Raw genomic sequence first — 12,856 nt, forward strand, 5'->3', positions numbered from 1 at the left:
TGTAATTTTGTTCATACCTTTGTGATGTAAAAGGTATAATTATTTCTAAAGCATAGTGAATATTATTTTCATTTCTGTTAAATTGGTGGTGTATATAAAAATTTTATTTGTTCCTAACATGCTTAACCTTCTCTAGATGTTTCTCTGTCACCCTTCTTAACCCAGGCCTCACAACTGCATGTAAAAGTCAAGTTCAACCTTTCTCTAGAGCTGTTGCCTAAATACCTTTCCTAAACCAAAAGGCCCACCTGACCCATCTTTCTGTCACCTATTTTTGTTCTAGAACTGAGAATATGGCCCTGGCTGGTTGGCCAGGTATGTCCTGGGTTTGATTCTTGGTCAGGGCACACAAGAGAAGCATCCATTCTGCTTCTCCACCCTTCCCCTTCTCCTTTCTCTCTATCTCTCTCTTCCCCTCCCACAGCCAAGGCTCCATTGGAGCAAAGTTGGCCTGGACACTGAGGATGGCTCCATGGCCTCCACCTCAGGTACTAGAATGGCTCCAGTTGGAATGGAGCAATGCCCCTGATGGGCAGAGTATTGCCCCCTAGTGGGCATGCTGGGTGGATCCTGGTTGGGCGCATGTGGGAATATGTTTGCCTCCAACTCCCTTGCTTCTCACTTCAGAAAAATACAAAAAACACCCCCAAAAAACTGTGAATCTGTTGAGGGCTGCTTTGCTTTTAGTAGCAAATATTTTTCTCCTTTTATAATTATCATACAAAAGGAAATTTTCTCTCCTCATGTATATATATAAAAAATATTATAAAAATTTATATCTTAAATTAACAAATATAATAAATAGTGGAAACATTTCTTTAATTAGCTCTCTGATTAAATTCAAGCAAAAATTTCTATTTTTATTCTAGACAGCAACAGTTATTTTATTTGGCTATAACTCAGAAGTCTTTCTTTTTTTTCTCAGTAACAGTGTATAACAAAGATATATAAAATCTTTAATCAATAAAAATAAAAATCCTAAGTGTAAGTCAAATTTTATTTTTAAATATTAAAAAATAACATCTTTATTATACAAATAAATAATGACATAGAAGTGAAAATTCATTGCATTACATATTTAAGTAATTTTCAGGAAAAACATTTTATATACATATTATTTTATGTATTTATATATTTTTATTTTAATGTTATTTATATAAAATAAAAACAAACCATTTTTAAAATATAAAAAGAAATACAGGCATTTTTACTAAGAAACATATTGTAACTTGCTTTCTAAAAAATATATTAAGAAAAATTTTTCATACTTAACTATTCTTTAAAAATATGATTAGTGCTCGCTTCGGCAGCACATATACTAAAATTGGAACAATACAGAGAAGATTAGCATGGCCCCTGCGCAAGGATGACACGCAAATTCGTGAAGCATTCCATATTTTTCAGAAATACTCATAAGAAAGGGTACTACAATGAATATGGTAGGTACCCTTTTCATTACCTAATGGTAACCACCCTTGAAAAAACCACCACAAAAACACTTGACTTAAAAAAGGTAGCAACAGAGGAAAGAAGTATGGAATACAAACAAACAAAAACAAATGATAGAAAAACAAAAGAGAAGAATCAAACAAGATACAAAACTAACAGAAAGCAATTTATAAAATAGCAATAGGGAACCCACAAGTGTCAATAATTACACTAAATGTAAATGGATTAAACTTACCAATAAAAAGACACAGAGTAGCAGAATGGATTAAAAAAGAAAATCCAACTGTATGCTGCCTACAAGAAACTCATCTAAGCAACAAGGATAAAAACAAATTCAAAGTGAAAGGCTGGAAAACAATACTCCAAGCAAACAACACCCAAAAAAAAGCAGGTGTAGCAACACTCATATCTGATAATGCTGACTTCAAGACAGAAAAAGTACTCAGAGACAAAAATGGCCATTTCATAATGGCTAAGGGGACACTGAATCAAGAAGACATAACAATCCTTAATATATATGCACCAAACCAAGGAGCACCAAAATATATAAGACAGCTACTTATTGACCTTAAAACAAAAACTGACAAAAATACAATCATACTTGGAGACCTCAATACACCACTGACGGTTCTAGATCGGTCATCCAAACAGAGAATCAATAAAGATATAGTGGCCTTAAACGAAATACTAGAACACCTGAATATGAGAGACATCTACAGGACACTTCATCCCAAAGCGACAGAGTATACATTTTTCTCTAGTGTACATGGAACATTCTCAAAAATTGACCATATGTTGGGCCACAAAGACAATATCAGCAAATTTAGAAAAACTGAAATTGTACCAAGCATATTCTCTGATCATAAAGCCTTGAAACTAGAATTCAACTGTAAAAAAGAAGGGGGAAAACCCACAAAATTGTGGAAACTAAACAACATACTTCTAAAAAATGAATGGGTCAAAGAAGAAATAAGCGCAGAGATCAAAAGATATATACAGACAAATGAAAATGAAAATACGACATATCAGAATCTCCGGGATGCAGCAAAAGCAGTAATAAGAGGAAAGTTCATATCACTTCAGGCCTATATGAACAAACAAGAGAGAGCCGAAGTAAACCACTTAACTTCACACCTTAAGGAGCTAGAAAAAGAAGAACAAAGACAACCCAAAACCAGCCGAAGAAAGGAGATAATAAAAATCAGAGCAGAAATAAATGAAATAGAGAACAGAAAAACTATAGAAAAAAATCAATAAAACAAGGAGCTGGTTCTTTAAAAAGATCAACAAAATTGACAAACCCTTGGCAAGACTCACCAAGGAAAAAAGACACAGGACTCAAATAAATAAAATCCAAAATGAAAGAGGAGAAATCACCACAGACATCATAGATATACAAAGAATTATTGTAGAATACTATGAAAAACTATATGCCACCAAATACAACAATCTAGAAGAAATGGATAAATTCCTAGAACAATAGAACCTTCCTAAACTGAGTCATGAAGAAGCAGAAAGCCTAAACAGACCAATCAGCAGGGAGGAAATAGAAAAAACTATTAAAAACCTCCCCAAAAATAAAAGTCCAGGCCCAGATGGTTATACTAGTGAATTCTATCAAACATTCAAAGAAGACTTGGTTCCTATTCTACTCAAAGTCTTCCAAAAAATTGAAGAAGAAGCAATATTTCCAAACACATTTTATGAGGCCAACATAACCCTCATACCAAAACCTGGCAAGGATGGCACAAAGAAAGAAAACTACAGACCAATATCTCTAATGAATACAGATGCTAAAATACTAAACAAAATACTGGCAAATCGAATACAACAACATATTAAAAAAATAATACATCATGATCAAGTGGGATTCATCCCAGAATCTCAAGGTTCAACATACGCAAAACGGTTAACGTAATACACCATATCAACAAAACAAAGAACAAAAACCACATGATCTTATCAATAGACGCAGAAAAGGCTTTCGATAAAATACAACACAATTTTATGTTTAAGACTCTCAACAAAATGGGTATAGAAGGAAAATATCTCAACATGATAAAGGCCATATATGATAAACCATCAGCCAACATCATATTAAATGGCGTAAAACTGAGGACTTTCCACCTTAAATCAGGAACAAGACAGGGTTGTCCACTCTTTCCACTTTTATTTAACGTGGTGCTAGAAGTTCTGGCCAGAGCAATCAGACAAGACAAAGAAATAAAAGGCATCCATATCGGAAAAGAAGAAGTAAAGGTATCACTTTTTGCTGATGATATGATCCTATACATCGAAAACCCAAAGGACTCCACAAAAAGATTACTAGAAACAATAAACCAATACAGTAAGGTCGCAGGATACAAAATTAACATACTAAAGTCCATAGCCTTTCTATATGCCAACAATGAAATATTAGAAAACGAACTCAAAAAAATAATCCCCTTCACGATTGCAACAAAAAAAATAAAATACCTAGGAATAAACATAACAAAGAATGTAAAGTACCTATATAACGAAAACTACAAGGCATTGCTAAGAGAAATAGAAAAAGACTCAATGAGATGGAAAAATATTCCTTGTTCTTGGATAGGAAGAATAAATATAATTAAAATGGCCATATTACCCAAAGTAATATATAAATTTAATGCAATTTCCATCAAAATTCCTATGACATTTTTTAAAGAAATGGAACAAAAAATCATAAGATTTATATGGAACTATAAAAAACCCCGAATAGCCAAAGCAATCCTAAGGAAAAAGAATGAAGCTGGGGGCATTACAATACCTGACTTTAAACTATATTATAGGGCCACAATAATCAAAACTGTATGGTATTGGCAGAAAAATAGACACTCAGACCAATGGAACAGGATAAAAAGCCCAGAAATAAAACCACATATATATGGTCAAATAATCTTTGATTAGGGGGCCAACAACACAAAATGGAGAAAAAAAAGCCTCTTCAACAAATGGTGTTGGGAAAACTAGAAAGCCACATGTAAAAGAATGAAACTCGACTACAGCCTGTCCCCGTGTACTAAAATTAATTCAAAATGGATCAAAGACCTAAATATAAGATCTGAAACAATAAAGTACATAGAAGAAGACATAGGTACTAAACTCATGGACCTGGGTTTTAAAGAACATTTTATGAACTTGACTCCAATGGCAAGAGAAGTGAAGGCAAAGATAAATGAATGGGACTACATCAGAATAAAGTTTTTGCTCAGCAAGAGAAACTGACATCAAAATAAACAGACAGCCAACTAAATGGGAACTGATATTTTCAAACAATAGCTCAGATAAGGGCCTAATATCCAAAATTTACTAAGAACTCATAAAACTCAACAACAAACAAACAAACAATCCAATAAAAAAATGGGAAGAGGACATGAACAGACACTTCTCCCAGGAAGAAATACAAATGGCCAACAGATATATGAAAAGATGCTCAGCTTCATTAGTTATTAGAGAAATGCAAATCAAAACTACAATGAGATACCACCTCACCCCTGTTAGATTAGCTATTATCAACAAGACAGGTAATAGCAAATGTTGGAGAGGCTGTGGAGAAAAAGGAACCCTCATACACTGTTGGTGGGAATGTAAAGTAGTACAACCATTATGGAAGAAAGTATGGTGGTTCCTCAAAAAACTGCAAATAGAACTACCTTATGACCCGGCAATCGCTCTACTGGGTATATACCCAAAAACCTCAGAATCATTGATACGTAAAGACACATGTAGCCCCATGTTCATTGCAGCATTGTTCACAGTGGCCAAGACATGGAAACAACCAAAAAGCCCTTCAATAGAAGACTGGATAAAGAAGATGTGGCACATATACACTATGGAATACTACTCAGCCATAAGAAATGATGACATCAGATCATTTACAGCAAAATGGTGGGACCTTGATAACATTATATGGAGTGAAATAAGTAAATCAGAAAAAAATAAGAACTACATGATTCCATACATTGGTGGAACATAAAAACGAGACTAAGAGACATGGACAAGAGAGTGGTGGTTACCAGGGGTGGGGGGAGGGAGGATGCAGGAGGGAGGGAGGGAGAGAGTTAGGGGAGGGGGAGGGGCACAGAGAAAACTAGACAGAGGGTGACAGAGGACAATCTGACTCTGGGTTAGGGGTATGCAACATAATTTAATGACAAGATAACCTAGACATGTTTTCTTTGAATATATGTACCCTGAATTATTAATGTCATCCCATTAACATTAATAAAAATTTATAAAAAAAAATATGATTATATTTTAATCCATATAAATGCAACTTAGTTTATTTTTCTATTTACATAGAAAAATAATTTTAAAACCATGAATATTTTGTTAAAATTTTTTGATTTTTATAATCATTAATCCTCAATAAAATTCTTAAGAATGAGTTTTTTTTCCTTCTTAGAAATGAGTTTTTATGCAGTATGTAAAAAGGATCATATGGCATACCTCATATGTACATCATATCAATAGGTTAAATAATGTATGGTCATCATTTCTATTGATACAAATAAAATATTTGACAAAATTTTGTGATAAAAAATTTTAGTCAGTTAAAAAGGTAGGTTTTCTTAACCCAGTTAAAGGCATTCTAAGAAACAACTATAGCTAGCATTATACATATGGTAAAAAACTGATCTCTTTTCCTCCAAGAGTGTGAAAAACATAAGGATTCTGCTCTTAGCACTTTTTTAATATCGTAATGAACATTCTATCCAGTAAATTAATAAAAGAAAGAGATATTTTTTAGGTATATAGATTTATAAGACTAATAGAATTAGTGATTTTAAAAAGGTTGTGGGATACAAAGTCAAAATACAAGGAAAAATGTTTTATTTTCATATATAATCTATTTTCCAAATTTATGTGAATTTTGGTAAGATTCTTTGGATTCTGATCTACACTACATTGTTGGATTTTTTTTATTTATTTTTATTTGTTTTTTTGTGGCAGAGACAGAGAGAGTCAGAGAGAGGGACAGAAAGGGACAGACAGACAGGAAGGGAGAGAGATGAGAAACATCAATTCTTCGTTGGGACTCCTTAGTTATTCATTGATTGATTTCTCATATGTGCCTTGACTGGGGGGCTACAGCAGACCAAGTGACCCCTTGCTTGAGCCAGTGACCTTGGGCTCAAGCCTGGTGAGACTTGCCCAAACCAGATGAGCCCGTGCTCAAGCTGGAGACCTCAGGGTCTTGAACCTGGTTCCTCCACATCCCAGCCGGATGCTCTATCCACTGCTCCATCGCCTGGTCAGGCCATTGTTGGATTTTTTATGGCTTTAAAATTATGTAAATATAAACATAAAAATGAATATAATAAATGTATAAACATAACATTTATTTACTATAATATAAACTATAGGTATATAAATTATTCCAGTATTTACATTGTCTTTATAGGGAGGATTTGTTTAAAATATTTTCTTCATCATCCCTGAAAGTAGTCCAGAGATTCTAATATTTTATCCATTAATTAAGTAAATATTACAATGCTGATAATAAACTATGCTGGGGATTTTTTGGAAAACTTATTAGAACCAATTTGAAAGTCAATTTAAATGTAAAATGTGACTCTACATCTATCCTAAAGCAACAACACAAAGTAATACAATTGGCATTTAAGAGTTTTATTACTGAAGAATTGTTTGTAATTGTGAAATTTAGAATTAACCTAAATGTCTTTCAAGAGAGAAATGAGTAAATGTGTGATGCATATTTGTAGGTATTTAATTGGAAAGACCTCCAAAAATATAGTTGATTATTTTTAAAGTCAAATTTTAAAATATTTATAGTATGATGAAGAAGGTATAAAATATTACATCTTGTTTTGATGACTTATTTTCCCAGAATCATAGCATTTTTACCAGTAATAAACTTTTTCACTTCATTTTTAAAAATAATTTTATTTTTTTGCCTGACCAGGCAGTGGTGCAGTAGATAGAGCATCGGACTGGAACACAGAGAACCCAGCTTTGAAACCCCAAGGTCACCTGCTTGAGGGCAGGCTCACCAGCTTAAGCATGTGGTCATTAGCTTGACTGTGGGATCATAGACATGACCCCATAGTCGCTAGCTTGAGCCCAAAAGTCACTGGCTTGAAGCCTACAGTCGCTGGCAAGAACCCAAGGTTGCTGGCTTAACAAGGGGTCACTCGCTCTGCTGGAGTTGACCCCCGCTCCCCCCCTCCGTCAAGGTATATATGAGAAAGCAGTCAATGAACAACTAAGAAGCTGCAACAAAAATAAGTTTATTTTTTGAGTAAAAGACAGCATTTTTTAATTTTTTTTCCATTTTGTGTAACACTGTAAAATGGGATCTTAATATTTTGCATACTTTCAAACTTCTTTCACCAAAATTAAATTTATTTAAGACTCATGGTAGTTTATTTGATATTATACACTAGCCTTAATTGGCTTCCATTATTGTTTTTAAAAGTTGAGAAAAGGTAATATTTTATTGATCCAAGATAACATATATTTAATTTTTTGTTTGTTAATGAAAACTTTTATAAATACATAAAATGAGTCCCACACATTTTAATGAGTCATCATTTAGTAAGGACTAAATAAACTGGCATTTGGTGCACATTAAAAAAATGTTTAAACATTTTATACCATACACAAAATTAATTAACAGATTAAAGACTGACCAGTGGTAGTGCACTGGATAGAGTGTCGGCCCAAAACACTGAGGTTGCCATTTCAAAACCCAAGGTCACCAGCTAGAGCCTGGAGTCACCAGTTTGATCCCTGGTCAAAACACATATGAGAAGTGATCAATGTACAACTAAGTGGAGCAAGGAGTTGATGCTTTTCTCTATCCTTTTCTCCTTGTCTCTCTCTCCCTTCCTCTAAAAAAAAAAAAAAAAAAAAAAAAGCAAAAAAATGAAAAAGTGAATGAAAGACTTGAATGATGTAAGACCTGAAACAATAGAACACATAAGAGAAAAATATAGACACTAATTTATGAAACTTGATTCAAAGACGTTTATGTGAACTTGACTTCACAAAGGTTACTGATAAGTACTTAATTATATTGTGCTGCTTTGAAAATGCATGTTATTTAAATTATGATGAACATAAAAGCTTGACTGGCAAAGCATATCATTTACTGAACTATGCTTGAAAATTAGATGTCCTTATACCCAAATACCTTTTCATAAATTTATTTCTAGTAAAAATTTTATTTAAAAATTTAAAATAATATATTCTAAAATAATTAGTAAAGTTTTATGAAATAAATTTTCAAAATATAACAATGTCAGGTTGTGTTTCAATATTCTATTTGTTTTTTTTAATTTAAAAAATTCAATTACAGTTGACATGCAATATTATATTAGTAGTTTCACTTGTACAACATAGTGATTGGACATCTATAAAACTTAAAAAGTGATCCTCCACTAAATTCAGTCTCCACCTGGCTTTATATGTAGTTATTACAATATTATTGACTATATTACAATATTATTGACTATATTCTTTATGCTGTATTTTGCATCTCCATGACAATATTCTTTTTTTTTTTTTTGTATTTTTCTGAAGTTGGAAACGGAGAGGCACTCAGACAGACTCCACATGTGCCCGACCGGGACCCACCCAGCATGCTCACCAGGGGGTGATGCTCTGCCCATCTGAGGTGTCGCTCTGTTGCAACCAGAGCCATTCTAGCGCCTGAGGCAGAGGCCACAGAGCCATCCTCAGCGCCCGGGCCAACTTTGCTCCAATGGAGCCTTGGCTGTGGGAGGGGAAGAGAGAGACAGAGAGGAAGGAGAGGGGGAGAGGGGGAGAAGCAGATGGGCGCTTCTCCTGTGTGCCCTGGCCGGGAATCGAACCCGGGACTCCTGCACACCAGGCTGACGCTCTACCACTGAGCCAACCGGCCAGGGCCAACAATATTCTTTAAACTAACGATATACTGAAAATTTGACTTTTGCCCTGCAAATGTTGTAAATAAGTCTAATTTCTTATCTTCACACCACAAATTCTATGTATAGGATATCCTGAATTTCTCAGTACAAAGATGGTACTTTAATACAGGACTTTTTCTTTTCAAATTTTAATAACTGTAATCTAACCATGCTAACGACATTCAAATTAACAGTTGTGTAACTTGCTATTAGTGCAAATAAGTACTTGACACTTTCAAATACTAATCATAATGCACTCACTGAAAACTATATTTAGACAATCAGATAAATTTGTTGGCTATTTCTTAATCTGGAAGAAAACTAATGTTTTTGATAAGCATGTTTTATAGGGGCTTTGATAGAAACACATAGGCCAATGGTTTTCAAAATATGGTTTCCAGGCCAACTGCATCAGTATCGTCTATGAACTTAGAAATAGAAGGTCTTGGAACCCATCTTAGATCTGCCAAATCTTTGGAAGCTGAAAGCCAGAAATCTGTTTTATGAAAGTCATCCAACTAAATCTAATGAAGGCTAAACTTTGAGAAGCACTGGAATAGATGGACCCCTACTTAATGTCCTTCAGCCTCCTCTAATAAAGGGAAATGATAGCTGTCAGAGCAAGCTGTTCTCTCTCAGTCCTGCGGCATTCAGGGTAGTTCTGCAGAGGGGTGTAGGCACCAAGACAAAGTTTAGATAGAGTATGAGGAAAAAAATAGGCCCATATTGTAAAGGAGCTTTGAAGTCAGAGCTAGAAAAAGAAATCAAAACAAAATTATTAATCAAATAAATCAGAATAAGAATATAAAAACTGAAGCCAAATCAGCAGTAAATGAGATCAAAGGGCCACATTTTTCAAGAGGAAATAAACTATGCATTATAACAAAATAAGCTTATGGATTTTGGACACATATTGAGCATATATGAAATATTAAGAAAATTATTTAAGACCTGTAAAACTCTTAATCTTTGAAATGACAAAAATAATACTATTTGTATAATCATTTTAAGATTTAATGGTAACAGTTAACATAAAATGAGTAACTAGTATGTGCCAGAAATTTGGCAAGAGCTTTAATTTGTTATCTCAGTTGATCTCCTCACAGATTCTTTGAGATTGTCATAAATATCCCTAGTTTACTGAGCAGGAAACTGCAGTTTAGAGAGATTGAGTAGCTAGACTAATTTCACATAGCTGGTAAATCATGGAAATGAGATATGAACAGAAGAAAAATTCTAGAGTCTATGCTTTGCAGTCAAAGTAGTTAGTACATTTCTTAGTATGGAGTAAATCCTCTAAAAATGAAGCAGTGATTTCTAAAGAAATCAACATATTAAGACCCAAAATACCTACTTAGCCATCAAAGTACTATTTTTTAATGATTTTTATATAATTTGAAAGACAAGAATGAAAAAGAAAATTAATCTTGAGATTATTATATTTATTATCTTCAATATTGTTGTTTTTAAATTCCTTTCAATGCATTTAGAAGATTATAGCTTAATTTATAATTAAGTTATTGAAGAAATACTATGCTATTGTGACAATATACCTCGTATGTTGGTTTTGAATATCTATATCTAAGAAAGTACTCGACAAAGCTTTTATTTTACTTAGAAACCAAGGAGAGACAGAAATGAAATACCAAAGAAATTACAACTGAATTAGAAGTCAGCAAGAGAATTACTATCTCTCATTTTCACCCACATTTCAACTGAGAATTTGTACACTAGGCCCCTCCATGTTATGTAACTATTTCCTGATGAGCAAATATTATGCTACCACCTTCAATCAATAATATGATATGATTAGCTCCATGAATTAAGCTATTGTTAAAGTAAACTCCGTCAAAGATTATTTGTGAATTATTCAGTGGGATGAGAAAAATAATTTCTAATAATGTTTGAGCTCTGAAATAAAGAGCAGTCTGGTGATGTATCTCACAGATTCCACGCCTTAAAGGGAGGGGGAGTGCTAAATGCAGGAGGAGAACCTGTTATCTTCACAGAGGGTGTGTGTCCTGGGAAGTCTGTCTCTACAGAAGAGGGCACTGCAGCTCTGTGACACAGCAAAGACCTCTGGGCTTTAGAGTCAAATTGCCAGTGGAAATTGGGCCAAAGGATAATGCTACAATCCCGGGGTGTATTTGGCAGGTACACTTTTGCTACAGCTAATGCCATTGTGTATTTAAGAGGCAAAATCAGAATTTTGATGACAAATTGGCAATGATTTACAGAAAAAGAGCTTCATAATTTGCAATCTTCCTCTTCCACTCAGCTTCTGCCTCTGTTTTTACTGAGGGAGAGTAGCTCAAATCCCCAAATTCTAACCTAAACTGAATGATTCCTCTTTAGTCTCTGTGATGGTACTTGCTTCTTTTCTGTCTTGCTTTTCTCATTTGAAAAATGAGGATTGTAGTACTTTCAGCATTCCCAGATTAGTGGTGAAGACTAATAAATATTAAAGGACTTTGAAGGAAAGAAAAAAGGTGGTTACACTACCAATATTCCAATCTTCTCAGATACCCATGGCCACCCTTGTGTGTTCATGTGTCCTCAGTAAGAAGAAAAGCCAAGTCTTTTAAGAATTGTTGAAATTAGATCTGAACTAACAGTAATCTCAGCTATAGTGCCAGTACATTCTCACTGTAATTAGAGGAGTTTATGAAAGTTAAACATGACAATATTGTTTTTCTTTTCTTTAAAAATAATGCAAAAACTTTCTGTCTGGTAGCACTATGGAAAAAAAAGTTTGTAAACTCAGCTCTTAAATATATATACACACACTCATAAATGCTCAAGTATTTGATTTAATGCCCAGTGTTCTACACTGGCATAGTTAGTAGATACTTTGCTATTTTTTGCTACCAGACATCAATTTCCTTCCTTTTTCCTGACTACAGTGGAGATTTCTTTTAAAAAGTCTCTTTTTCCCATTCTTGTATTCTTAGTGGGGCTATATTTCAATATGTTCTTCGTTCTTTTTCTCAAAAGATAGTACTAAACTAAGCCCATCTGATACTTTCTTTAAAAGTTTTAAATCTTATTAAAAATAATTTTATAAAGTAAAAAAAGCTATTTAAAAAACATATTGAGGCCCTGGCTGGTTGGCTCAGTGGTAGAGCGTCGGCCTGGCGTGCGGGAGTCCCGGGTTCGATTCCCGGCCAGGGCACACAGGAGAAGCGCCCATCTGCTTCTCCACCCCTCCGTCTCTCCTTCCTCTCTGTCTCTTTCTTCCCCTCCTGCAGCCGAGGCTCCATTGGAGCAAAGATGGCCCGGGCGCTGGGAATGGCTCCATGGCCTCTGCCTCAGGCACTAGAATGGCTCTGGTCGCAACAGAGCAATGCCCTGAATGAGCAGAGCATCACCCCCTGGTGGGTGTGCCAGGTGGATCCTGGTCGGGCGCATGTGGGAATCTGTCTGACTGCCTCCCCATTTCCAGCTTCAGAAAAATACAAAAAACTAACAAACAAACA

At 34.4% G+C, this 12,856-nt stretch overlaps 1 non-coding gene across 1 annotated transcript; it reads left to right on the top strand.

Annotated features, from left to right (window-relative positions):
* The first annotated feature begins 1,294 nt into the window (after positions 1–1,294).
* On the top strand, positions 1,295–1,401 carry LOC136381591 (U6 spliceosomal RNA). Its single transcript, XR_010747084.1, has one exon. It is a non-coding gene; the product is annotated as a U6 spliceosomal RNA (small nuclear RNA).
* Positions 1,402–12,856: the final 11,455 nt, after the last annotated feature.

Source organism: Saccopteryx leptura, chromosome 9, assembly GCF_036850995.1.
Source record: "Saccopteryx leptura isolate mSacLep1 chromosome 9, mSacLep1_pri_phased_curated, whole genome shotgun sequence".
Lineage (NCBI taxonomy): Eukaryota > Metazoa > Chordata > Mammalia > Chiroptera > Emballonuridae > Saccopteryx > Saccopteryx leptura.